Here is a 24162-nt window from a genome sequence, read left to right as displayed (position 1 = left end):
AACATTAGCATTTAATCTAATTAGCAACTTTTCAACTGCTTACTATTTTTTCACTACTTTGCAACTGCTTAGTTTGTTAGCTAACCCTAACCTTAACCCTATTAGCTAACCCTTCCCCTAAACCTAACCCTAACCTTAAACTTAACCCCAAGCCTAGCTAACATTAGCCACCTAGCTAGAATTCATAACATATACATTTTGCAAATTCGTAACATATAATACGAATTGTAATTCCTAACATATCATATAAAATGGGTGGTGGACATCCACAAATTAATACATACAATACAAAATGTAACATATCATACTAAATGGAGTGTTTCATATTTATGTACAGAATAATACTAAATGCTCTGAGACCTGGTTGACATTTCTGACATAAATTGAATTACTGCTAAATCACTGCCCCAACAGTTTGCTGAAATTCTGCTGGTTGAGTAGTTTAATCTTATTTTTAATATAAAGCTTAGTTAGTGAAAGCATGTGTGGTGTGTCTACCTCAGAACAGTTCCTAATTTGTGCTATATGCTTTGTAAAGTAAAATTTGTGAAATAGTTTGTGTATGGGGCAGTACCTAAACTCCAATTAATTACTTCCAAAAAATGCAATTACTAGGAAAACATTCTTGTGTTGAAATGTAAAGTAGAATTTTTGACGTACACTAAGGGCACTATTTAAATATTATAGATCATCTGTGAAAGTTGTACAGTACATATTGACTCATGGAGTAGTCAGGTCTGACAGCTCTAAAAGCATCCAGCGCTCAGTCCGGAGTACTTTAGACTTTGCTGTACATCATCTATCTTCGACTCCAAGGAACAGTTAACATGAAAACATGACAGACAGGAAGTTGCCAACCACATTTTTCTGAAGGTCATACCTGCATACCGGTACTGAAAAATAAATAATTCTTAGAGCATCTCAGTCATAGAATTAGGGTTTAGAATTAGAATGCTAGTAATTTAATAGGATCTCCAAGGTCTCAGGGACCTCATGGGACATAAGAGAGTCACTGTTTGATTATTCATGTTTTAAACTACTATAAATGATACACTCAACCTCATTGAGACTTTATATTGAGACTATTTAACATTTAAATTTTAGTCATTTAGCAGACGCTCTTATCCAGAGCGACTTACAGGAGCAATTAAGGTTAAGTGCCTTGCTCAAGGGCACATCGACAGAGTTTTCACCTAGTCAGTTTGGGGATTTGAACTAGCAAACTTTTTGTTACTGGCCTAACGCTCTTTAAAAAAAAATGCAGTTATCACGTCTTCATTGTGTCAAAGGCCAGTTAAAACACTGTATGTACAGGTAGTAGATATCTGAGGAACTACAGCATACTTCCTTTAGATTAGGTTTACCCATGGCAAAGGGTGTACTTAGAATAACAGCGCATTGTATTCTTTGAACACAGCTGATTTGTCCATTAAATCTGAAGCTCTTTAGCGGTATCACAGACTATTCGGCAAGCTGTCCTGAGGCACATTAGGTTTACACCATTATCTTGGTCTTGCTTGAAGAACTGCGGAGTAGTGAAACACACCAATGAGCAAAACAAGGTTGGGTGCTGATCACATTTCAATGCCAAATACACAAGAAAGTCTCTGTCAATACTTTGTTATATCCTCAAAAATCTATTAGGTGTCCTTAGCTCTATTGTATTAGGCCATGTGAGTTGGGGCATGGTCTGCAGACTATACTGAGCTGCTTCTATTATGAAACACACTGTTGGATTGTACCATGAAAAGAGCTCATTGTTTACTCCTGCCAAGACACACATTTCAGCAGCTATATAATATCAGTAGATGACATTAATTTCTCTCATGGCTCTGAAAAGACGCCCTATGGGGACTACCTAGAATGTGTAGTTGACTATTCCTGTGAGTTAACCTGTGTATTCTAGCTACAAATGCATACTATAATGAAGACTACAATGTATAGGGCCGTGAGTGCTGTGTGCTTTAAATGTAGCTGTACTGTTCAGTAGGCATGGAGATTTCATGTCTGGTGAATTAACAGACTGCTGATCCAGAGGTACTGATGTAACCAGGTAACCTCCTGCTCCTTTATAAATGGAAAGAACATTGCTAAATTAACTAGATTTTTGTATGAACCTCTGTCTTTTTTATGTTTATTTTATTCTTCCACATAAAGATGTGGAGAGAATGACGCAACCATCAACTATTGTGCCATTGTTGGGCTATAAAAAGGTGTTCTTGGACAGTTGCGTAAATATTGCTATCCTTCACAACACAGTGGAGGCATACGTTGCCAGAAATTGCAATTATTTGAACTCAATGAGAGGAATTTAACAAAATGTGTTTAGACAAGAATGTTTATCAGTTTTGTATCCTTTGAGTATAGTATAAGCTTCTTGTGAGGTCGTCTGAAGAGGTTGCGCTGAACATTTTCAACTTCCAGGAATTGTGTACTTGATCCTTGCAACATGGATTAATGGCACGATAATGGGCCTCAGGATCCCATCACGGTTTCTCTGAGCATTCAAATTGCCATCGATAAAATGCAATTGTGTTCGTTGTCCGTAGCTGATGCCTGCCCATACCATAACCCCACCGCCACCATGGGGCACTCTGTTCACAGGGTTGACATCAACAAACCGCTCGCCCACACAACGCCATACACGCTGTCTGCCATCTGCCCAGTACAGTTGAAACCGGAATTCATCCATGAAGAGCACACTTCTCCAGCATGCCACTGGCCATTGAAGGTGAGCATTTGCCAACTGAAGTCTGTTACGACGCCGAACTGCTGTTAGATCAAGACCCTGGTCAGGACGACGAGCACTCAGATGAGCTTCCCTGAGACGGTTCCTGACAGTTTGTGCAGAAATTCTTCAGTTGTGCAAACCCACAGTTTCATCAGCTCTCCGGGTGGCTGGTCTTAGATGAACCCGCAGGTGAAGAAGCCAGATGTTGAGGTCCTGGGCAGGCAAGGTCTGTGGTTGTGAGGCCTGTCGGACATACTGCCAAATTCTCTAAAACGACATTGGAACATTCAGAGCTCTGGCAACAGTTCTGGTGAACATTCCTGCAGTCAACTGTGGCCTCCCGAGTGGCGCAGCAGTCCCAGGCTGTGTCACAACCGGCCGTGACCAGGAATCCCATAGAGAGGCTCACAATTGGCCCTGCATTGTCCGGGTTAGGGAGAGTTTGGCGGGGATCTTTACTTGGCTCATCACACTCTAGTGACTCCTTGTGTCGCGCTGAGTGCCTGCAAGCTGACTTGGTCGTCAGTTGAACTGTGTTTCCTCTGACACATTGGTGCGGCTGGCTTCTGGGTTAAGCGCGGCTTGGTGGGTCATGTTTCGGAGGACGCATGACTCAACCTTCGCCTCTCCCGAACCTGGGGAGTTGCAGCAATGAGGCAAGATCATAATTGGATTGCAATTGGATATCATGAAATTGGGGAGAAAAAGGGGGTAAACATTTTTTTTTAAGTCCCTCAAAAGTTCAGACATCTGTGGCATTGTGTTGTGTGACAAAACTGCACATGTTAGACTGGCCTTTTATTGTCCCCAGCACAAGGTGCACCTGTGTAATGATCATGCTGTTTAATCAGCTTCTTGATATGCCACAATTGTCAGGTGGATGGATTATCTTGGCAAAGGAGAAATTCTCACTAACAGGGATGTAAACAATTTTCTGCCAAAAGATTTAGAGAAATAACCTTTTGGGACCAAAACTTTACATGTTGCGTATATATTTTAGTTCAGTATAATTACATCACAATTAAACAGATATTGGTAGACTGGTATCATGGTAATACTGTGTCACGTATTGCCTAGTCATTGTTTAATGACATGTTATTTCCTGAACAATATCTTAGCCTCTTATGTTTATTAATATGCACTCCTCTGTGTGCTGAGAAATGAACGACTCTCTGAAATGACAACTGGGTATTAGGGTTATCACACGTTTCTACTTAATATGCATTAGCATCCCATCCTATCACATTCTGTCTGGATGCAGCACGGATAGCAGGGCTCTTAATGGCCTATGATGCTGTTGGGAGTGAGTGTGTAATAGTGTGATTACTGTGGAAGACATCTTTTTAATGAGGGCTGGATGTATATTTGGCTCCTTCTGAGATTTAAATCTAGGGTACTTCTTCAATTAATACCCATTATACACATTTCTATTATAATGAATGCTTATCTATAGACATCAACAGGGGATGTCTGGGTGAGGAAAGGTTTAGTGAAGATAACATGCCTCAACAATTATGATCACTTTATTGGTCAAATGCACAGGTCCAACAGAAATGTGACTTCCGCTTTTGACCCAAACCCTCCAAAAGACACACATACATTGCCTTCAGAGAGTATTCATACCACATTACTTGTTCACATTTTGTTGTGTTACAGCCTGAATTTAAAATGGATTGCATTCAGATTTTATGTCACTGGCCTACACACAATATCCCATAATGTGAAAGTGGAATTATGTTTTGCCATTTTTACTAATTAATAAAAAATGAAAAGCTGAAATGTCTTGAGTATTCAGTATTCAACCCAATTGTATTGTTATGAAAACCTAAATAGGTTCAAGAGCAAAAATGTGCTTAACAAATCACAAAATAAGCTGCATGGACTCACTTTCTGTACAATAAGTGTTTAACATGATTTTCTCTCTGCATCCCACACATACAATTATCTGTAATGTCCCTCAGTCGAGCAGTGAATTCCAAACACAGATTCAACCATAAAGACCAGGGAGGTTTTCCAATGCCTGGCAAAGAAGGGCACCTATTGGTAGATGGGTAAAACAAATAAGAAGACATTGAATATCCCTTTGATGTCACGACACCTACGGAAGGTGGCACCCCTCCTCGCCCAGGCGGCGCTCGGCGGTCGTCGTCGCCGGCCTACTAGCTGCCATCGATTTATGTTTCACGTTCTGTTAGTTAGGCCTAGGTTAGTTGCGCACCTGTTTTGTGTTAGTTGTTAGTGGGGAGGGGTATTTAGGCTAGTTAGTTAGGTTTGTTGTTTGTGCGGGATTGTTCATTTGTCAGGGTGTGTTTCATGTGGTTCTGTATATTGTGGAGTTACGCTATTCCTTTTGGGCTGCGTCCCTGGTTACGTTCTTTTAAGGGTGGTGCGTTACTTTTGCACACCTTGCACTCCATACCTTGCATATTTTCCACGTGGATATTTTTATTAAATTCATTAACGGAATCTTTCTGTCTCCTGCGCCTGACTCTTCGGAATCCACAAGCCACCCATTGTGACAGAATCCCGCACCAACATGGAGTCAGCAGGAACGTCAACACCAGCCCCGTCCATAGAGGAGCGGATCGATCAACACTCCACCCTCCTCCACCGTCTGGGTACTGCTATGGACCAGGTGCTGGCACGCCTAGAGAGTTGGGACCGAAGCACTTCCGGCCCCACTAACCAGCCGGTCCAACAGCCGACACCTCAACCAGCATCTCCAGTAGCCAATGTCAGCGGGGTTAAACTCTCCCCTCCCAGGGAGTATGATGGCACGGCCGCTGGATGTAAGGGGTTCTTACTCCAGCTGGAGTTGTACCTAGCGACCGTCCGTCCTCCTCCCTCGGAGGAGGAGAGTGTCAGCGTCCTCGTCTCTTGTCTCACGGGTAGAGCCCTGGTATGGGCCAACGCCGTCTGGGACAGTCCGGACTCAGCCAGGGACAGCTACCCGGAGTTCACCTGTCGCTTCCGGGCAGTGTTCAATCATCCCCCGGAGGGGAGAGCGGCGGGGGAGCGGCTGTTCCACCTGAGGCAGGAGACGAGGAGCGCGCAGGACTTTGCTCTGGAGTTTCGGACCCTGGCTCCTGGGGCGGGGTGGAATGAGAGGGCCCTTATAGATCACTACAGGTGTAGTTTAAGGGAGGACGTCCGCCGGGAGTTAGCATGTAGGGACACTGCTGGCTCTCTGGACCAGCTGATTGACTTGTCGATCCATTTGGACAATCTGCTGGCGGCCCGCGGGCGTCCGAACCGGGCCCTGCTCATTCCACCTCCTAGCCCTCCTGCTCCTACGCCTATGGAGATAGGGGGGGCTGCCGCTAGGAAGGTCGGAGGGGGGGGCCTCTCCTGTACCGCCTGTGGTCGCAGAGGACACACTGTGGACCGGTGCTGGAGGAACTCACCCGGGAGTCTAGATGGTAGGCAGAGCACTTCTTTGACACCTCAGGTGAGTCAGCACCAGCCTCACCCAGATCCCTCTGTCAGTCGCATGTATGTATTAGTGTCCTTTCCCGCTTTTTCCCCTCACTCCCGGCTTAAGGCACTAGTCGATTCAGGCGCGGCCGGGAGTTTTATGGACCGTGGGGTCGCAACTAAGTTAGGGATTCCCTTGGTTCAGTTGGGCCAACCCTTCACCGTGCACGCCCTAGATAGTCGACCACTAGGGTCCGGTCTGGTCAGGGAGGCGACCGTGCCGCTGGTAATGAAAATGCAGGGGGGTCATGAGGAGAGTATCAGTCTCTTCCTCATTGATTCCCCGGCGTTTCTGGTGGTACTAGGGATCCCCTGGCTAGCCACTCACAGCCCTAAGATTTCGTGGGGACAGAGGGCTCTTAAGGGGTGGTCAAGGGAGTGCTTGGGCAAATGCATAGGGGTTTCCGTCGGTGCGACTACGGTGGAGAGTCCAGACCAAGTCTCTACCGTGCACATTCCCTCAGAGTATGCCGATTTGGCTATCGCCTTCAGTAAAACGAAGGCGACCCAATTACCACCTCATCGACGAGGAGACTGTGCGATAGATCTCCAGGTAGGCGCTGCACTTCCCCGTAGTCACGTGTATCCCTTGTCTCAGGAGGAGACGGTGGCTATGGAAACATACGTCACTGAGTCCTTGAGGCAGGGATACATCCAGCCATCTAACTCACCCGTCTCCTCGAGCTTCTTCTTTGTGAAGAAGAAGGAGGGGGGTCTGCGCCCGTGCATTGACTATAGAGGTCTAAATGCCATCACGGTGGGTTTCAGTTACCTGCTACCTCTCATCGCTTCAGCGATAGAGTCATTTCACGGGGCGCACTTCTTCACAAAGTTAGATCTCAGGAGTGCATACAATCTGGTGCGTGTCCGAGGGGGAGACGAGTGGAAAACAGCATTTAGTACCACATCTGGCCATTATGAGTACCTCGTCATGCTGTATGGGTTAAAGAATGCTCCCGCCGTCTTTCAATCCTTTGTGAACGATGTTCTCCGGGACCTGCTCGGTCAGGGTGTGGTGGTATACATCGATGATATTCTGATTTACTCCGCCACACGAGCCGAGCATGTGTCTCTGGTTTGTAAAGTGCTTGGACGATTGGTGGAGCATGACCTATACGTCAAGGCCGAGAAATGTGAGTTTTCCAAACCAGCCGTCTCTTTCCTGGGATATCGCATTTCCACGTCCGGGGTGGAGATGGAATGTGACCACATTTCGGCCGTGCGTAATTGGCCGACTCCCACCACGGTGAGGGAGGTGCAGCGATTCTTGGGTTTTGCCAACTACTACCGGAGGTTTATCCGGGGTTTTGGGCAGGTGGCGGCTCCCATTACCTCACTGATGAAGGGGGGCCCGGTGCGGCTGCGGTGGTCGGCGGAGGCGGACAGGGCCTTTAGTCGGCTGAAGGCTCTGTTCACCGATGCGCCGGTGATGGCGCATCCGGATCCCTCTTTGCCATTCATAGTAGAGGTGGATGCGTCCGAGGCTGGGGTGGGAGCTGTGCTATCACAACGCTCGGGCGCGCCACCGAAGCTTCGCCCCTGCGCTTTCTTCTCTAAGAAGTTAAGCCCAGCGGAGTGTAACTATGACGTGGGGGACAGGGAGTTGCTGGCTGTGGTAAAAGCCCTGAAAGTGTGGAGACATTGGCTTGAGGGGGCACGTCACCCTTTTCTCATCTGGACCGACCACCGTAACCTGGAGTACATCCGGGCGGCGAGGAGATTGAACCCTCGTCAAGCCAGGTGGGCGATGTTCTTTATGACATTTCAGTTCACAATCTCGTACATCCCAGGTTCCCAGAACACTAAGGCCGACGCACTGTCTCGTCTCCGTGAACCTGAGGAACCGTCCGTCGAGCCCACACCCATACTTCCAGCCTCCTGCCTGGTGGCACCGGTGGTCTGGGAGGTGGATGCGGATATCGAGCGGGCGTTACGGGCGGAACCCACTCCTCCTCAGTGTCCCGTGGGTCGTAAGTACGTCCCGCTTGGTGTCCGTGATTGATTGATTCGGTGGGTGCACACGCTACCCTCCTCGGGTCACCCGGGGATTGAGCGTATGGTGTGTGGTCTTAGTGGGAAATACTGGTGGCCCACCTTGGTGAGGGACGTGAGGCGCTATGTCTCCTCACTGATCTCCCACCGTCCCAGGGCAACACCACGATTCTGGTCGTTGTGGACCGGTTCTCTAAGTCCTGCCGTCTGCTTCCTTTACCCGGTCTTCCTACGGCCCTGCAGACCGCGGAAGCACTATTCACCCACGTTTTCCGGCACTACGGGGTGCCTGAGGACATCGTTTCGGATTGGGGTCCCCAGTTCACGTCCCGGGTGTGGCGTGCATTTATGGAGCGACTGGGGATCTCGGTCAGTTTGACCTCAGGTTTTCACCCCGAAAGTAATGGGCAGGTGGAAAGGATAAACCAGGATGTGGGCAGGTTTCTGCGGTCCTACTGCCGGGACCGGCCAGGGGAGTGGGCGAGGTTCGTGCCGTGGGCCGAGTTAGCTCAGAACTCTCTTCGCCACTCCTCAACCAATCTGTCACCTTTCCAATGTGTGTTGGGGTATCAGCCGGTCCTGGGGCCCTGGCATCAGAGCCAGACGGAAGCCCCTGCGGTGGAAGACTGGGTCCAGCGCTCAAGGGAAACCTGGAACGCCGTTAAGGAGTCACTGGAACGGGCCAGGGGACAACAAAAAAAGAGCGCGCACCGTCGCCGCAGTGAGGCTCCAGTGTTTGCCCCAGGGGAGAGAGTCTGGCTCTCAACCCGGAACCTGCCCCTCCGCCTGCCCTGCCGGAAACTGGGTCCGCGGTTTGTAGGGCCATTTAAAGTCCTGAGGAGAATAAACGAGGTGTGTTACAGGTTACAACTTCCTTCTTATTATCGTATTAACCCCTCGTTTCATGTGTCTCTCCTCAGGCCGGTGGTAGCTGGTCCGCTGCAGGAAGATGAGGTGCTGGAGATCCCTCCGCCCCCCCTGGACATCGAGGGGCCACAGGCGTATACAGTCCGGTCCATCTTGGACTCCAGGCGCCGGGTGAGGGGTCTGCAGTACCTCATGGACTGGGAGGGGTACAGCCCGGAGGAGAGATGCTGGGTACCGGTGGAGGACATATTGGACCCTACGCTCATCCAGGACTTCCACCGCCTCCATCCGGATCGCCCTGCGCCTCGTCCTCCGGGGCGTCCTCGAGGCCGGCGTCGGCGCGCTGCGGGAGCCGCGCGTCAGGGGGGGGTACTGTCACGACACCTACGGAAGGTGGCGCCCCTCCTCGCCCGGGTGGCGCTCGGCGGTCGTCGTCGCCGGCCTACTAGCTGCCATCGATTTATGTTTTGCGTTCTGTTAGTTAAGCCTAGGTTAGTTGCGCACCTGTTTTGTGTTAGTTGTTAGTGGGGAGGGGTATTTAGGCTAGTTAGTTAGGTTTGTTGTTTGTGCGGGATTGTTAGTTTGTCAGGGTGTGTTTCATGTGGTTCTGTATATTGTGGAGTTACGCTATTCCTTTTGGGCTGCGTCCCTGGTTATGTTCTTTTAAGGGTGGTGCGTTACTTTTGCACACCTTGCACTCCATACCTTGCATATTTTCCGCGTGGATATTTTTATTAAATTCATTAACGGAATCTTTCTGTCTCCTGCGCCTGACTCTTCGGAATCCACAAGCCACCCATTGTGACATTTGAGCATGATGAAGTTATTAGTTACACTTTGGATGGTGTGTCAATACACCCAGTCACTACAAAGATACAGGTGTCCTTCCTAACTCAGTTGCCGGAGAGGAAGGAAACCGCTCAAGGATTTCACCATGAGGCCAATGGTGACTTTAAAACAGTTGAATGAGAATTTGTATTTAATGGCTGTGATATATGAAAACTGAGGATGGATTGACAACATTATAGTTATTCCACAATACTAACCTAATTGAAAGAGTGAAAAGAAGGAAGCTTGTACAGAATAAAATATTCTAAAACATGCATCTTGTTTGAAACAAGGCACTAAAATAATACTGCAAAAATTGTGGCAAAGCAATACATTTTTTTCCTGAATACAAAGTGTTCTGTTTGTGGCAAAAACAAAACAACACATTAATGAGTACCACTCTACATCTTTTTAAGCATAGTGGTGGCTGCATCATGTTATGGGTATGCTTGTAGTCATTAAGGACTGTGAAGTTTTTCAGGATAAAAACATTTGTGGAATAGAGCTAAGAACAAGCAAAATCCTAGAAGAACACCTGGTTCAGTCTGCTTTCCACCAGACACGGGGAAATGAAATCACCTTTCAGCAGAACAATAACCTAAAACACAAGGCCAAATCTACACTGGAGTTGATTACCAAGAAGACAGTGAATGTTCCTGAGTGGCCGAGTTACAGTTTTCACATAAATCTACTTGCAAATCTATGGCAAGACCTGAAAATGGTTGTCTAGTAATGATCAACAACCAATTCTACAGAGCCTGAAGAATTTTGAAAAGAACAATGGGCAAATGTTGCACAATCCAGATGTGGAAAGTTCTTACCCAGAAAGACTCACAGCTCTAATCGCTGCCAAAGGTGCTTCTACAAAGTATTGACTCAGGGGTGTGAACATGTTTTCATTTCAATAAATGCAAACATGTTCATGTCTAAAAACATGTTCACGTTGTCATTATGGGGTATTGTGTGTAGATCGGTGTAAAAACTAATATTTGATCAATTTTGAATTAAGACTGTAACACAAGAAAATGTGGAATAAGTCAAGGGGTATGAACACTTTCTGAAGGCACATAGAGGTTTTGGAGAGGTGCAGGGGTCTGCCAAACCCGGCGCCCAGGGAGGTGTTGTTGCGGGGGATTAAGTGATTTGCTCAAGGGCACAGCGGCAGGCCATGGTATCTAGGATTTGATACCAGAAACCCTCCGGCTGCCAATTCACTTCCCAACAGATTTTTGCTGTCGGACCTTGGGACTCGAACTGGCAACCCGCCGGTTGTTGGATTTTCGCTCTAACCGCTTGGCTACCTATTACCAGGCAACCCAATAGTGATTGTTTCACAGCTTTTACTAGTATTTTTATCATTTTGTTGACACAACTCAATCCAATGTGTGTATCACATAAGTATGATAGCGAATGTCATAACGAACCTCCTATGGATATAACTATAATATGCACTCAAAGGTGATTTGAACCAATTTACATGTTTTGATGTGGAGAGAAAATAGAGTACATAGATTAGAGCTCCCATGGATATGCCTCCCCAGATGAGAAACATATCAACATATTTTCATTATGCATTATGGTATAGAGGACAATCATAATCATACACACACAAAAATGTGTATGAATTGCTATTCATTTCACTCTTTTTCTGAGTATGCAGGTATCTTCTATGATGAAAACAGCTTTTCCTAGTTCAGCCAATGCTATAAAAACAGTTGTAGAGGTGATGAGACATTCTATCAAGCAAACACTCTGCCTGTTTTCTCCCTTGTTCTTCCCAATTTGCCAGATGTACAGCCTGCTGAGTCTGACACTCTGTGGTAAGTCACCTTGAGAGAGATGCTGTTGGTTTGTTAGTGCTCCGTGCGTGGCGCTTTAATAAATCATTAACGGCTTATGAAAAAGGTAAACTTCCTTCAGGCCATGGGAGCCATGATCACAGCACACATAACAGACATGGCATCCAGCCAGAAAACGTGCTTCCCTGCCTTACCTCCACAGGCAATAAGGAAATAGACAAGGATCTTGTGAAAACAGAAGTACATGTGTAACACATTAAGCATGATGCTCACACATAAGTGAAGTAATACTGACAGCTACAGTGCTCCAATGCTGACTACTACAGTACTGAAAGTATGCAAATTAGTACATCATTTTATGAATGTCAGGGAATCTGTAGCCCGTCACACTTGTACCTGGACACTGATAAGCGCCTAAATTGTAATGCATGTGTCAATGGTGTGCGTACTGGGAGCGGAGTCAGGTGCAGGAGAGCAGAGAGTTGTGAACAGGCGCACACTTTATTTAGGCAGGAGAAACCAACAGACGGACGCCACTGTGTCGAAACCTCCATCCAATATGCCAAAGTGCAAAAACGCGCAAACAGTCACAATAATAAAGTACAAACAAATAAACATACCTCGTGATAAAACACACAACAAACGAACACCAGTCTAGCGTGTCAAAATTGACACGTAACACAAAACAATTTCACACAAAGACATGAGGGGGAACAGAGGAATAAATACATATAGTGTGATTGGGGAATGAAAACCAGGTGTGCAGGGAACAAGACAAAACAAATGGATAAATGAAAAATGGAGCGGCGATGGTGTAACGGCTGTCTGAAGTAGTAGACCAAGGTGCAGTGTGGAATTGTTCATCTTTTATTTTAGATGAAAAAAAAGGCACTTCACAAAGAAACACAGACGACAGCCAAACAGTCCTGTCAGGTATCTAACACACTAAACAGAAAACATCTACCCACAAAACCCAAAGGAAAAACAGGCTGCCTAAGTATGACTCCCAATCAGCAACAACGATGTACAGCTGTTCCTGATTGGGAGCCATACCCGGCCGAAACAAAGCAATCCCAAACATAGAACCACAGACATAGAATGCCCACCCAAATCACACCCTGACCAAACCTAAATAGAGACATAAAACGGCTCTCTCAGGTCAGGCCGTGACAGATGGCTAGAAAGTCGGTGACGTCGACCGCCGAACACCACCCGAACAAGGAGAGGAGCCGACTTTGGCGGAAGTCGTGACAGTATGACGTCAGAGATCAGGGTCTCTGCATCACAGCTCTGTATGGGTTTTGACTGACAGCTGTTCTGAACTTGAGCACCGCGCGTGGCAAGAAGTTGCCCCATCCCTCCCGATAACTGGGAAACTTTGAAAATAATTTAGTTGTCTGAGTGAGGGAAATGCTGTATATTAAGAGGATTCGATGTATTTTGAATGATGAGAAGTTGAGGATGAATAAATACTGCTTTGATGTCATACAAGCAAGCCAAGCATCCGTGAGTCCAAATGTGCACTTCACATTTCCATATAATAAAAATCATGTATGATACAGTGTCAATGTTTATGATCACTGATGTACAGTTTGATGTACAGTTACAAGCTGACATTATGTTTTACTCTGGGTTGTCCTGAACAGAATAAGCCTATGTTTGTTGTACTGTGCCGAAAATTTGCCGTGGACCACACATCTCAATGCACTCATGACTTCATTCTATGCACACCAAAACTTCAATCTGCTTCTCTGAATTACCTTGTGAAAGCTTAACACTTTAAGATAGTATTTTATAATTTAGCTTGTCATGTTGGCAATAGAACAAACTGATTGAAGACTTTTCTTTGAGTCATAAAAGTGCATCGAAATTACTTAAGAACTGTACACACTTTAGAAAGGTGTGTGGCCACTTGGAAACACCAGTTAGACCTCTCACTCAAACCCTTGTAATTTGTTTGTCTTATGTTAAACCTACTCCAAATTTTCCAAGAATATTCTTATCATGTCACTGAATCAACAGTGTAATGTTTGGATACAGTCTTGTGTTTTTTTCATTTAACTACGTAAGTCAGTTAAGAAACCCTAACCTGGACAACGCTCGGCCAATTCTGCACCGCCCTATGGGACTCCCAATCACGGCCGGTAGTGATACAGCCTGGAATCAAACCAGGGTCTGTAGTAATACCTCTAGCACTGAGATGCAGTGCCTTAGACTGTTGCGCCACTCGGGAACTGTTGTCAGGTGAACTGTTGTGTCCTGACCTTTAGTCTAATATTTTTCCCATATTCTACAAACTTTTCCCTTTGAATTTCTACCATGGTTATGCATTCCATATTTATTCTGTTAAAAACATTTCAATTTAGCCCTATCCATACAGGCCAATTCCCATAAGTGTAAGGGTTTTAAGTTATAAATCAGTGCTTAATATGAGAGCAAACCGCATGGATTAAATTGTGGGTTGAAAACGTTATTTCAGTATTTTGGAAACCACAACATGAATCATGACTATAGAGCTATCCATTGAGAGTGTGGCCCAATCATTTAATCGGAACAGTGTGGACTCCTAAGCTGAAGCTGTCATCAGTGGAGGGTAATTTACCCCAATGCAACACATTGAGCTCTATGAATCATTGTATTAATCACTTAAGCCCATGCAGTGTTTGAGTAAACACATCTACTGCAGCTAGTCTTAATAAAGCCAATTTAGTTCAACAACTGTCAAAAAGCATGCTGAATAAAACATTTCCATTAATGTGGTTCTATCATACTGAAAACATGTTTATTCGTAAACAGCAGATGTCATTGTTTTCTTAACAAATTTACATAACAAGCTGGGTGAAAATTCTCCACTTTTTCACCTCTATTTACCCGCATATATTCCCCGGAGATAAAAGTCTCATTTTCAGCCGATTAGTGGCCTGAATGACAGGCTTGTATGAAATTATGTGACAGGAAAAATATGGCAGATAATGAGAATACAGAGGCAGAGCTGCAGGAACCTTTCCTTGAGCTGCTTTTACAAGCGTGGATAATGCTGGTTTAGCCTTTTTTGTCATGAATCTTGTTCTGGAGGCAGCTCTGCATGGTGGTCACTATCTGGCACAGCCACAAAGTCCTAAAATATGATTTTAAACCTAAACCTAACCTTAACCCTTATGCCTAACTCTAACCTTAAATTAAGACCAAAAAGCAATTTTATTTCCTGAATTTTTACAATAGCCAATTTTGCAGCTGGCCTATCTAAGGGGAAATCTCTCAGTTCTGCCTCCAGGACAAGACTAATGGCAACAAATGTGAACCTGCATGCATAACTCCAAATGTATTCATGTCAAGGCAAAGAGACACCTCATTAACATGTTTGTCAATAATTGTATTTTGATTTTGGCAAGGATTTATACTATATCGCTTGACTTTTTATGCCAAGTTGGTATCTTCAAGATGGCGGAGCAGTCGGACGTCTGTTTGTTTTGTCCAGTCCCATCCTGTCCAATGTACAGATAAAGTCGGAAGTTTACATGCACTTAGGGTGGAGTCATTAAAACTCGTTTTACAGACAGATTATTTCACTTATAATTCACTGTATCGACTGTGCCTTTAAACAGCTTGGAAAATTCTATGATGTCATGGCTTTAGAAACTTCTGATAGGCTAATTGACATCATTTGAGTCAATTGGAGGTGTACCTGTTGATGTATTCAAGGCCTACCTTCAAACTCAGTGCCTCTTTGCTTGACATCATGGGGAAATGTAAATAAATCAGCCAAGACCTCAGAAAAAAATTGCAGACCTCCACAAGTCTGGTTCATCTTTGGGAGCAATTTCCAAATGACTGAAGGTACCACGTTCATCTGTACAAACAATAGTACGCAAGTATAAACACCATGGGACCACGCAGCCGCCATACTGCTCAGGGAGGAGACGCGTTCTGTCTCCTAGAGATGAACGTACTTTGGTGCGCAAAGTGCAAATCAATCCCAGAACAACAGCAAAGGACCTTGTGAAGATGCTGGAGGAAACAGGTACAAAAGTAACTATATCCACAGTAGAACAAGTCCAATATCAACATAACCTGAAAGGCCGCTCAGCAAGGAAGAAGCCACTGCTCCAAAACCGCCATAAAAAAGCCAGACTACGGTTTGCAACTGCACATTAGGACAAAGATCGTACTTTTTGGAGAAATGTCCTCTGGTCTGCTGAAACAAAAATAGAACTGTTTGGCCATAATGACCATCGTTATGTTTGGAGGAAAAAGGGGGAGGCTTGCAAGCCGAAGAACACCATCCCAACCGTGAAGGACAGGGGTGGCAGCATCATGTTGTGGGGGTGCTTTGCTGCAGGAGGGACTGGTGCACTTCACAAAATAGATGGCTTCATGAGGCAGGAAAATGATGTGGATATATTGAAGCAACATCTCAAGACATCAGTCAGGAAGTTAAAGCTTGGTCGCAAATAGGTCGTCCAAATGGACAATGACCCCAAGCATACTTCCAAAGTTGTGGCAAAATGGCTAAAGGGCAACAAAGTCAAGGTATTGGAGTGGCCATCACAATGCCCTGACCTCAATCCTATAGAACATTTGTGGGCAGAACTGAAAAAGGGTGTGCGAGCAAGGAGGCCTACAAACCTGACTCAGTTACACCAGCTCTGTCAGGAGGAATGGGCCAAAATTCACCCAACTTATTGTGGGAAGCTTGTGGAAGGCTACCCGAAACGTTTGACCCAAGTTAAACAATTTAAAAGCAATGCTACCAAATACTAATTGAGTGTATGTAAACTTCTGACCCACTGGGAATGTGATGAAAGAAAAAAAATCTACGATTATTCTGACATTTCAAATTCTTAAAATAAAGTGGTGATCCTAACTGACCTAAGACAGGGAATTGTTACTAGGATTAAATGTCAGGAATTGTGAAAAACGGAGTTTAAATGTATTTGGCTAAAGTGTATGTAATCTTCCGTATATTCATTTATATGTAATATACAGTACCAGTCAAACGTTTAGACAAACCTACTCATTCAAGGGTTTTTCTTTATTTTTCCTATATTCTACAATGAATAATAATATTGAAGACATCAAAAATATGAAACAAGACATATGGAATCATGTAGTCACCAAAAAAATGTTAAACATATCTAAAAATATTTTAGATTTGAAATTCTTCAAAGTAGCCACCCTTTGCCTTGATGACAGCTTTGCACACTCTTGTCATTCTCTCAACCAGCTTCACCTGGAATGCTTTTCCAACAGTCTTGAAAGAGTTCCCACATCCTTCACTTTGCGGTCCAACTCATCCCAAACCATCTCAATTGGGTTGAAGTCAGGTGATTGTGAAGGCCAGGTCATCTGATGCAGCACTCGGTCACTCTCCTTCTCGGTCAAATAGCCCTTACACAGCATGGAGGTGTTTTGGGTCATTTTCCTGTTGAAAAACAAATGATACTCCCACTAAGTGCAAACCAAATGGGAACGGCGTATCACTGCAGAATGCTGTGGTAGCCATGCTGGTAAAGTGTGCCTTGAAGTCTAAATAAATCACAGACAGTGTCACCAACAAAGCACCCCCACACCATCAAACCTCCTCCTCCATGCTTCATGTTTGGAACTACACATGCGGCGATCATCCGTTCACCTAATCTGCATCTCACAAAGACACGGCGGTTGGAACCAAAAATTAAAAATTTGTACTCATCAGACCAAAGGACAGATTTCAACTGGTCTAATGTCCATTGCTTGTGTTTCTTGGCCCAAGCAAGTGTCTTCTTCTTATTGGTGTCCTTTAGTAGTGGTTTCTTTGCAGAAATTCGACCATGAAGGCCTGATTCACTCAGTCTCCTTTGAACAGTTGATATTGAGACGTGTCTGTTACTTGAACTCTGTGAAGCATTTATTTGGGCTGCAATTTCTGAGACTCACAACTCTAATGAACTTATCCTCTGCAGCTGAGGTTATTCCGGATCTTCCTTTCCTGTGGCGGTCCTCATGAGAGCCAGTTTCCTCATAACACTTGATTGTTTTTGCGACTGCACTTGAAGAAACTTTTAGTTCTTGAAATGTTCTGGATTGACTGACCTTCATGTCTTAAAGTAACGATGGACTGTCATTTCTCTTTGCTTACTTGAGCTGTTCTTGCCATAATATGGACTTGGTCTTTTACCAAATAGGGCTATTTTATGTATACCACCTCTACCTTGTCACAACACAACTGATTGGCTCAAATGCATTAAGAAGGAAAGAAATTCCACAAATTATCTTTTAACAAGGCACACCAGTTTATTGAAATGCATTCCAGGTGACTACATGATGAAGCTGGTTGAGAGAATGCCAAGAGTGTGCTAAGCTGTCATCAAGTCAAAGGGTGGCTACTTTGAAGAATCTCAAATTAATATATATTTTTATTTGTTTAACACTTTTTTGATTACTACATGATTCCATATGTGTTATTTCGAAGTTTTGATGTCTTAGCTATTATTCTACAATGTAGAGAATAGTACAAATTAAGAAAAAGTAGGTGTGTCCAAACTGTTGACTGGTACTGTACATATGTCAAATATTATCACACTACATCTGAAGATAGATGAATGAGCAAGTTGCACAGTATCCACCTAGTCTAGAGCTGATACATATGTTAAATTGTATTAATACTCAGTCAGTGATGATTATTAGTGTTTGGGAAGGAGTAAAGGGAAAATACTGAAACAAACCTAGCAATTATGTTCCTTTTCATTATCTTCACTTCTCCACTCCCAGCACTATTACTGACTGATTACACCCTAATAATAATGGAACTTAGTCCTCCCCCCATCATGGTGGGTACAGTATCGGTTCACGCTCAAAACGAGAAGGAAAACTACCTCAATTGATTAGTTCTCGCTGTGAACATACAATTAAAATCTGTGGAACATCAACCAAATCTTCATGGGACTGCTAGGACCATTGTTGATGTAAGAGAATAAATGCACTTATCTCAAGCATGTTATGCATTTGATTCAGTACTCATTAAATACAACAGATGGTGGTATGGTGTTCAAGGAAGTGGAAAACCCTTGAGTGAGTTCTCATGCTTAACCACAATAGTTACACTAACTTGTTTTAAACATGTTGTATTTGTCACGACTTCCGCCGAAGTCGGTCCCTCTCCTTGTTCGGACGGCGTTCGGCGGTCGACGTCACCGGCCTTCTAGCCACCGCCGATCCACTTTTCATTTTCCATTTGTTTTGTCTTAGTCTTACGCACCTGGTTTCACTCACCCAATTACCAGTTTATTATTTAACCCTCTGTTCCCCATGCTTGTTTGTGAGTGATTGTTTATTGTATTTTCGGTCCGTTATTGTGTGCTCGTATGTTACTTTGTGTAAAAATACGTTGATTACTCATATTTGCTGTCCTGCGCCTGACTCTCTACACCAGCTACACACAGGACCCTTACAGTATTTGTATATGTAAAGTCAGTTCAATAACTGTTTAATCATTGATTGCATGATTGTCTCTGGAATCACTTATTCCTTCTATGATGTATATGTTTGTCCCTGTTGCACATCTAATTGTCATATTTCAATGCTTGCAAAGTTTATGTATTTTGTAAATAAATTCCCTCGTAGTTACTAACATGCACAAAATATATGTATGAGTGAATATTAGTAGCTGTCTTGATGAGGTCAGAACTGGATTACATATACTGTAAGTATACAGTGGGGTCTGGGAACATTGGATCCCCTGATAAAGATGAGCAAAAAATAAAATAAAGCTATTTTGCTTCCACTGGTCCTGGGGCTTTGTTAAGGTCAACAGCATCATGAACTTTACCAAGTACCAGGACATTTTAGCCAAAAACCTGGTTGCCTTTGCCAGGAGACTGAAACTTTGCGAATCTTCTAGCAAGACAATAACCCCAAGCACACATCAAAATCCATGAAGAAATGGTTAATTGACCACAAAATAACAATTTTGCAATGGCCATCTTAATCTCCGAATTTGAACTCCATTGAAAACCTGTGGTTTGAATTGAAGAGGGCAGTCCATAAGCGCAGACAAAAATATTCTGTATGGTGGAATGTGTTCTCCATCTTATAAAACATTTTAGAAAAAGGGGAGGGTGCTGGAGTATTGAAAACAGGGGATCCAATAATTTTGACCCCATCTTTTTTTTAAATGTTTTATTACTTATTTTAACAACATGTCTTTCTCTGAGCAATTGTATTAGTATAACATAATATAAATGTTTAATTTGTTTAGCATAAAATATAGCTCAGTATTTGCTTAATTTAGGGCTCCCGAGAGGGGCTGCAGTCTAAGGCACTGCATCACAGCGCAAGAGGCATCACTACAGTCCCTGGTTCAAATCCAGGCTATATCACATCTGGCTGTGATTGGGAGTCCCATAGGGTGGCGCTGTCATTGTAAATAAGAATTTGTTCTTAACTGACATGCCTGGTTAACATTTTTTTTTAATGTATTTATTTAGTATTTTTTGCTCATCTTTATCAAGGAATCCAATCATTCTGGATACCATAACTCCCTCAGTGACACAATTGGGACATGATATTCTATTTCGCTGGTCTGGTCCCATGGAGATAGTTGTCCATTTACAATGTAATTTATGGCAGCAAGGTGCCAAATATGCCCTCTGACTTCTGTGGCGCCAGATACACCAATATTGGGGATAGCATGCACCGTCCTCTACATGCATTTCTGCTGATATGTCCACTCCCCACGTATCTTCAAGAAAGGTGACATTGAGATTACACTGTATACCACAGCTAGGGAACCTCGAAGGCTATTTCGATTATAGTAAGTCTGCTTGTGCAATACCATAAAGAAGCATGAAATGTCAAGCCACTTGACAAAATAGTTCTTTATACAAGGCTCTCTGAGGAAATATGCCCATTTTAAAACCCAAAGTAGGGTGTTAATACATCAGGTATTCAAATTCCAGCGGGGAATAGACTTGTACTGCTCTAGACTCAGGGGGACAGACTGTTGTTGTTAGGGAATTTTCAAATCAAGCTCCACGCTCATCCTGCTTGATAATGAAAAGGTGGGATGTGCATAGACTCATCAAACTCGGCAATATGCCAGTGATGATGTGGCTGAAAACTTCCAGACAGAAAAATTGCCTGTGCACAACTAATCCACTGTGACGCGTATAGATTTCCCTATGCCCCGATGGAGTGTGAACTATTCTCAGTGGTTTTATCATGGAACTTCCATCATGGAAATCATATAGGTGATACTGACAGTGATGTGCAAGACTCACATTGTTTTTTTTCCTATTCACAGCCAAGCCAGATTATTTCTCCTGGAGGAGGGATGCAGCTGAATGCAAATGAAACAAACAACAAGCTGTGGGATATAACGAAGAGCCACTCTCATTGGAGCCTAGCAGCTATACACAACAACTGTTTACTGATGAGACTATTCACAAACACACAAAGCAATCAGCCAAGATGTATCAAATTGGAGACAAAGACAAGAAGATAAAACTGAAAATTGACCATTTTGAAGGCCAATATGAATATGAATTTGTGAACGTTGCAATACAATAGGAAAATATCTAAGAATTCAACTATGCATTTTAGTCTTATGCGTAATTGAGTGAGTTTATGACGAATAACAAGAATGTGGGACAAACGATTCTGGATGACACACCACACAGGAAGTGTCATCAAAGTGTCAGCTGATTGCCTAAGGAGGAACACTGAGGTCACTGTCTATAAATGACATGGCTTACACTAACAGTACATTTCTAGTCACAGTCATAGTTATCTATGTCTACTGACTGTATCATGACCACAACGTTGTACACCAAGCAGATCATGTCACTTCATCGGTAATCCAAAAATCAATGTCTGATGGTCTGACACAGGCACGCATGTACACACTCAATAAAAGCAATTACAACATATCCATGTTTTTGCAATGTTATGTTTTCCATGACATGAAGGGAATATATTGAAACTACAGCAAAGTACCCAGGAGATGTGAAAAACAGCCTGTTCTGTTTCTCTGGTGACAGTGTAACGGCTCCGTAATCTTGGTGATCGATTGGAAATCCAACTAACCATTTCATGAGCATTGTCAAGCACAGCACAATTTACTTGTCTCTCCACAGAGGCAGCTGAGGGAGGCTGGAAATGCTCAGTTACAGTGAGGAATTGATTGATGAAGTACTCTTGACTGCCAGCTGCATGTTTATATTGGCTTTTATTAACAATTGCAGCCTTTGCTAGAATGAATTCAATACAGCATGATGGATACAGCTGTGTGGATGTCAGGCATTTTGGGGCTCTGAAGTATAGATGATGATTGTTTAATGTTCAGGAACCTTCTGCATGTCATTTTGTTATGTAGGTGCAGCTGAATATCATAAGCGTATTTCATAGGCATGCCTTTATTTCTTTTATAACATATTAAGATGCCATATGAGAGATGACGGACAACATGAAGTAGATTGATGTATGTGGAACTGCTGGGGGAAACATTTTTGCATGGTTGCTTTAAATTACTGGACAGGAAACACACTGCAGTATATTGTAATGTTGATCTCCATCCCAGATTCCGTTTTTATCTCTTATTTTTGTTAATATTAAAAGAATAGTTTGGCATTTTGGCACTGAATCAGATGAACTTGTGGATACCATTTGTATGTTTCTGCGTGCAGTTTGAAGGGAGTTGCTTTCTGTAGACTTCCTGTCATTGCGCTAACTTCCTTCATACTGGATGCAAAGACATAAAAATGGTATCCACAAGTTCATCTGACTCTGGGGAAGTAGATTGCCAAAATCCCAAACTATCCTTTTAAGATCAAAATGAAATGGGCATAATAAAGTAGCTAGGCCTCCTTGTCCATTGTCTTCACAGCTAGTTAAAGACCAAAGGAAGGTTTAATCAAAAACACAGTATTAGCAGTATAATCAATTTGAAAAAAAGGGTCGGCCACTATATCAATTACTTCTGACTGTATCCAAAGTGACAACCTGTGGTTTGTTTTGTGGAAATGGGATTAGGTGTACTTTCTGTGTTGTAGCCTTGCCTTTGAACTGATTTAATCCCTCAATATCCTCCCTGCTGTTTACTTGTTGCCCTAACCCAACGCTGCTGACTGCACACATAAACTTGAGGAATCACATTAGGTTGACATGATGGTCCAAGGCTGAGACAACAAGGTCATTGTGCAGATGGAGATGGTGGGGTAAACATAGGCTTTTCAAACTAGACGCCGGAGTGGAGTCAAACACACAGTCAAGGAAACAACGCTAACAATATAACACCTTGAGGGTCTTTTTTCACAGATCACTTCTAACTTACATTGTGCACTAGACTGGTAACAGTAGTGGAGGATAAATGCAGTTAAATGCCATTTACAAACCTTTTTTTATTTTTGAGTGAACGTTTACCCACCTTTTGCGCAAAAATGCATTGAAAGTACAGGAAGCGCTACTTTACTCAATGCGAACAGTGATAAGGGCCCTGCATTGCATAGCAGACATTTTACAGGTTCCTGACCAATTCTGCTGTTTTGTGTGTTTTTTTGGTATGATCGTAACTTGTTTTGTGCATAATGTTTCCACCATCATTTCTGGACATCAGAACAGCAATCACTAACCTAAATTTGGATGAAGATTTCTTCTTGCAGTGACATACTGCTCACCCCGGACAAGGCCCTAACACTGAAAATAAAAAGATGGCGTAAGAGAGGCCGACGTATGGGCACCCTGACAAAACTAATTTGGCGAGTACATAAAGTGCCTTTAACCTCCGTTCTATTGGCGAACGTACAATCACTGGAGAGAAAACTGGATGAGCTCCATTCGAGACTATCCTGTCAACAGGACCGGAAGAACTGTAATATTCCATGTTTCAAGGAGTTGTGGCAGAAAAAGGACATGGATAATATACAGTGCCTTCAGAAAGTTTTCACACCCTTTGACTTTTTCCACATTTTGTTCTGTTACAGCCTGAATTTTAAATGGATTAAATTGAGATTTTGTGTCACTGATCTACACACAATACCCCAAAATGTCAAATTGGAATTATGTTTTCAGCAATGTTTACAAATTAATAAAAAATGCAAAGATGAAATGTCTTGAGTCAATAATATTCAACCCTTTTGTTATGGCAAGCCAAAGTAAGTTCAGGAGTAAAAATGTTGGTTAACAGCACAAAAAAAAAATGTAGGAAATTGTATGAAATGTATGCATTCACTACTGTAAGTCGCTCTGGATAAGAGCATCTGCTAAATGACTAAAATGCTAAATGTAAACAGGTTGCATTGACTGTGTGTGTGTGTGTGTGTGTGTGTGTGTGTGTGTGTGTGTGTGTGTGTGTGTGTGTGTGTGTGTGTGTGTGTGTCCACTGCAGTCAAATAACCAATCCAATTCGCCCTCTAGTGACCTCATGGGTGGAATTGTATTAATATTTTTCTTAATTTCATAATTAATATACTTACATTTTTTATCGAGTGTTTCTAT

The sequence above is a fragment of the Salmo salar genome, chromosome 06, assembly GCF_965601325.2.
Source record: "Salmo salar chromosome 06, fSalSal1, whole genome shotgun sequence".
NCBI classification, from domain to species: domain Eukaryota; kingdom Metazoa; phylum Chordata; class Actinopteri; order Salmoniformes; family Salmonidae; genus Salmo; species Salmo salar.
The sequence above is the reverse complement of the archived record's forward strand: the minus strand, read 5'-3'. Positions refer to the sequence as shown.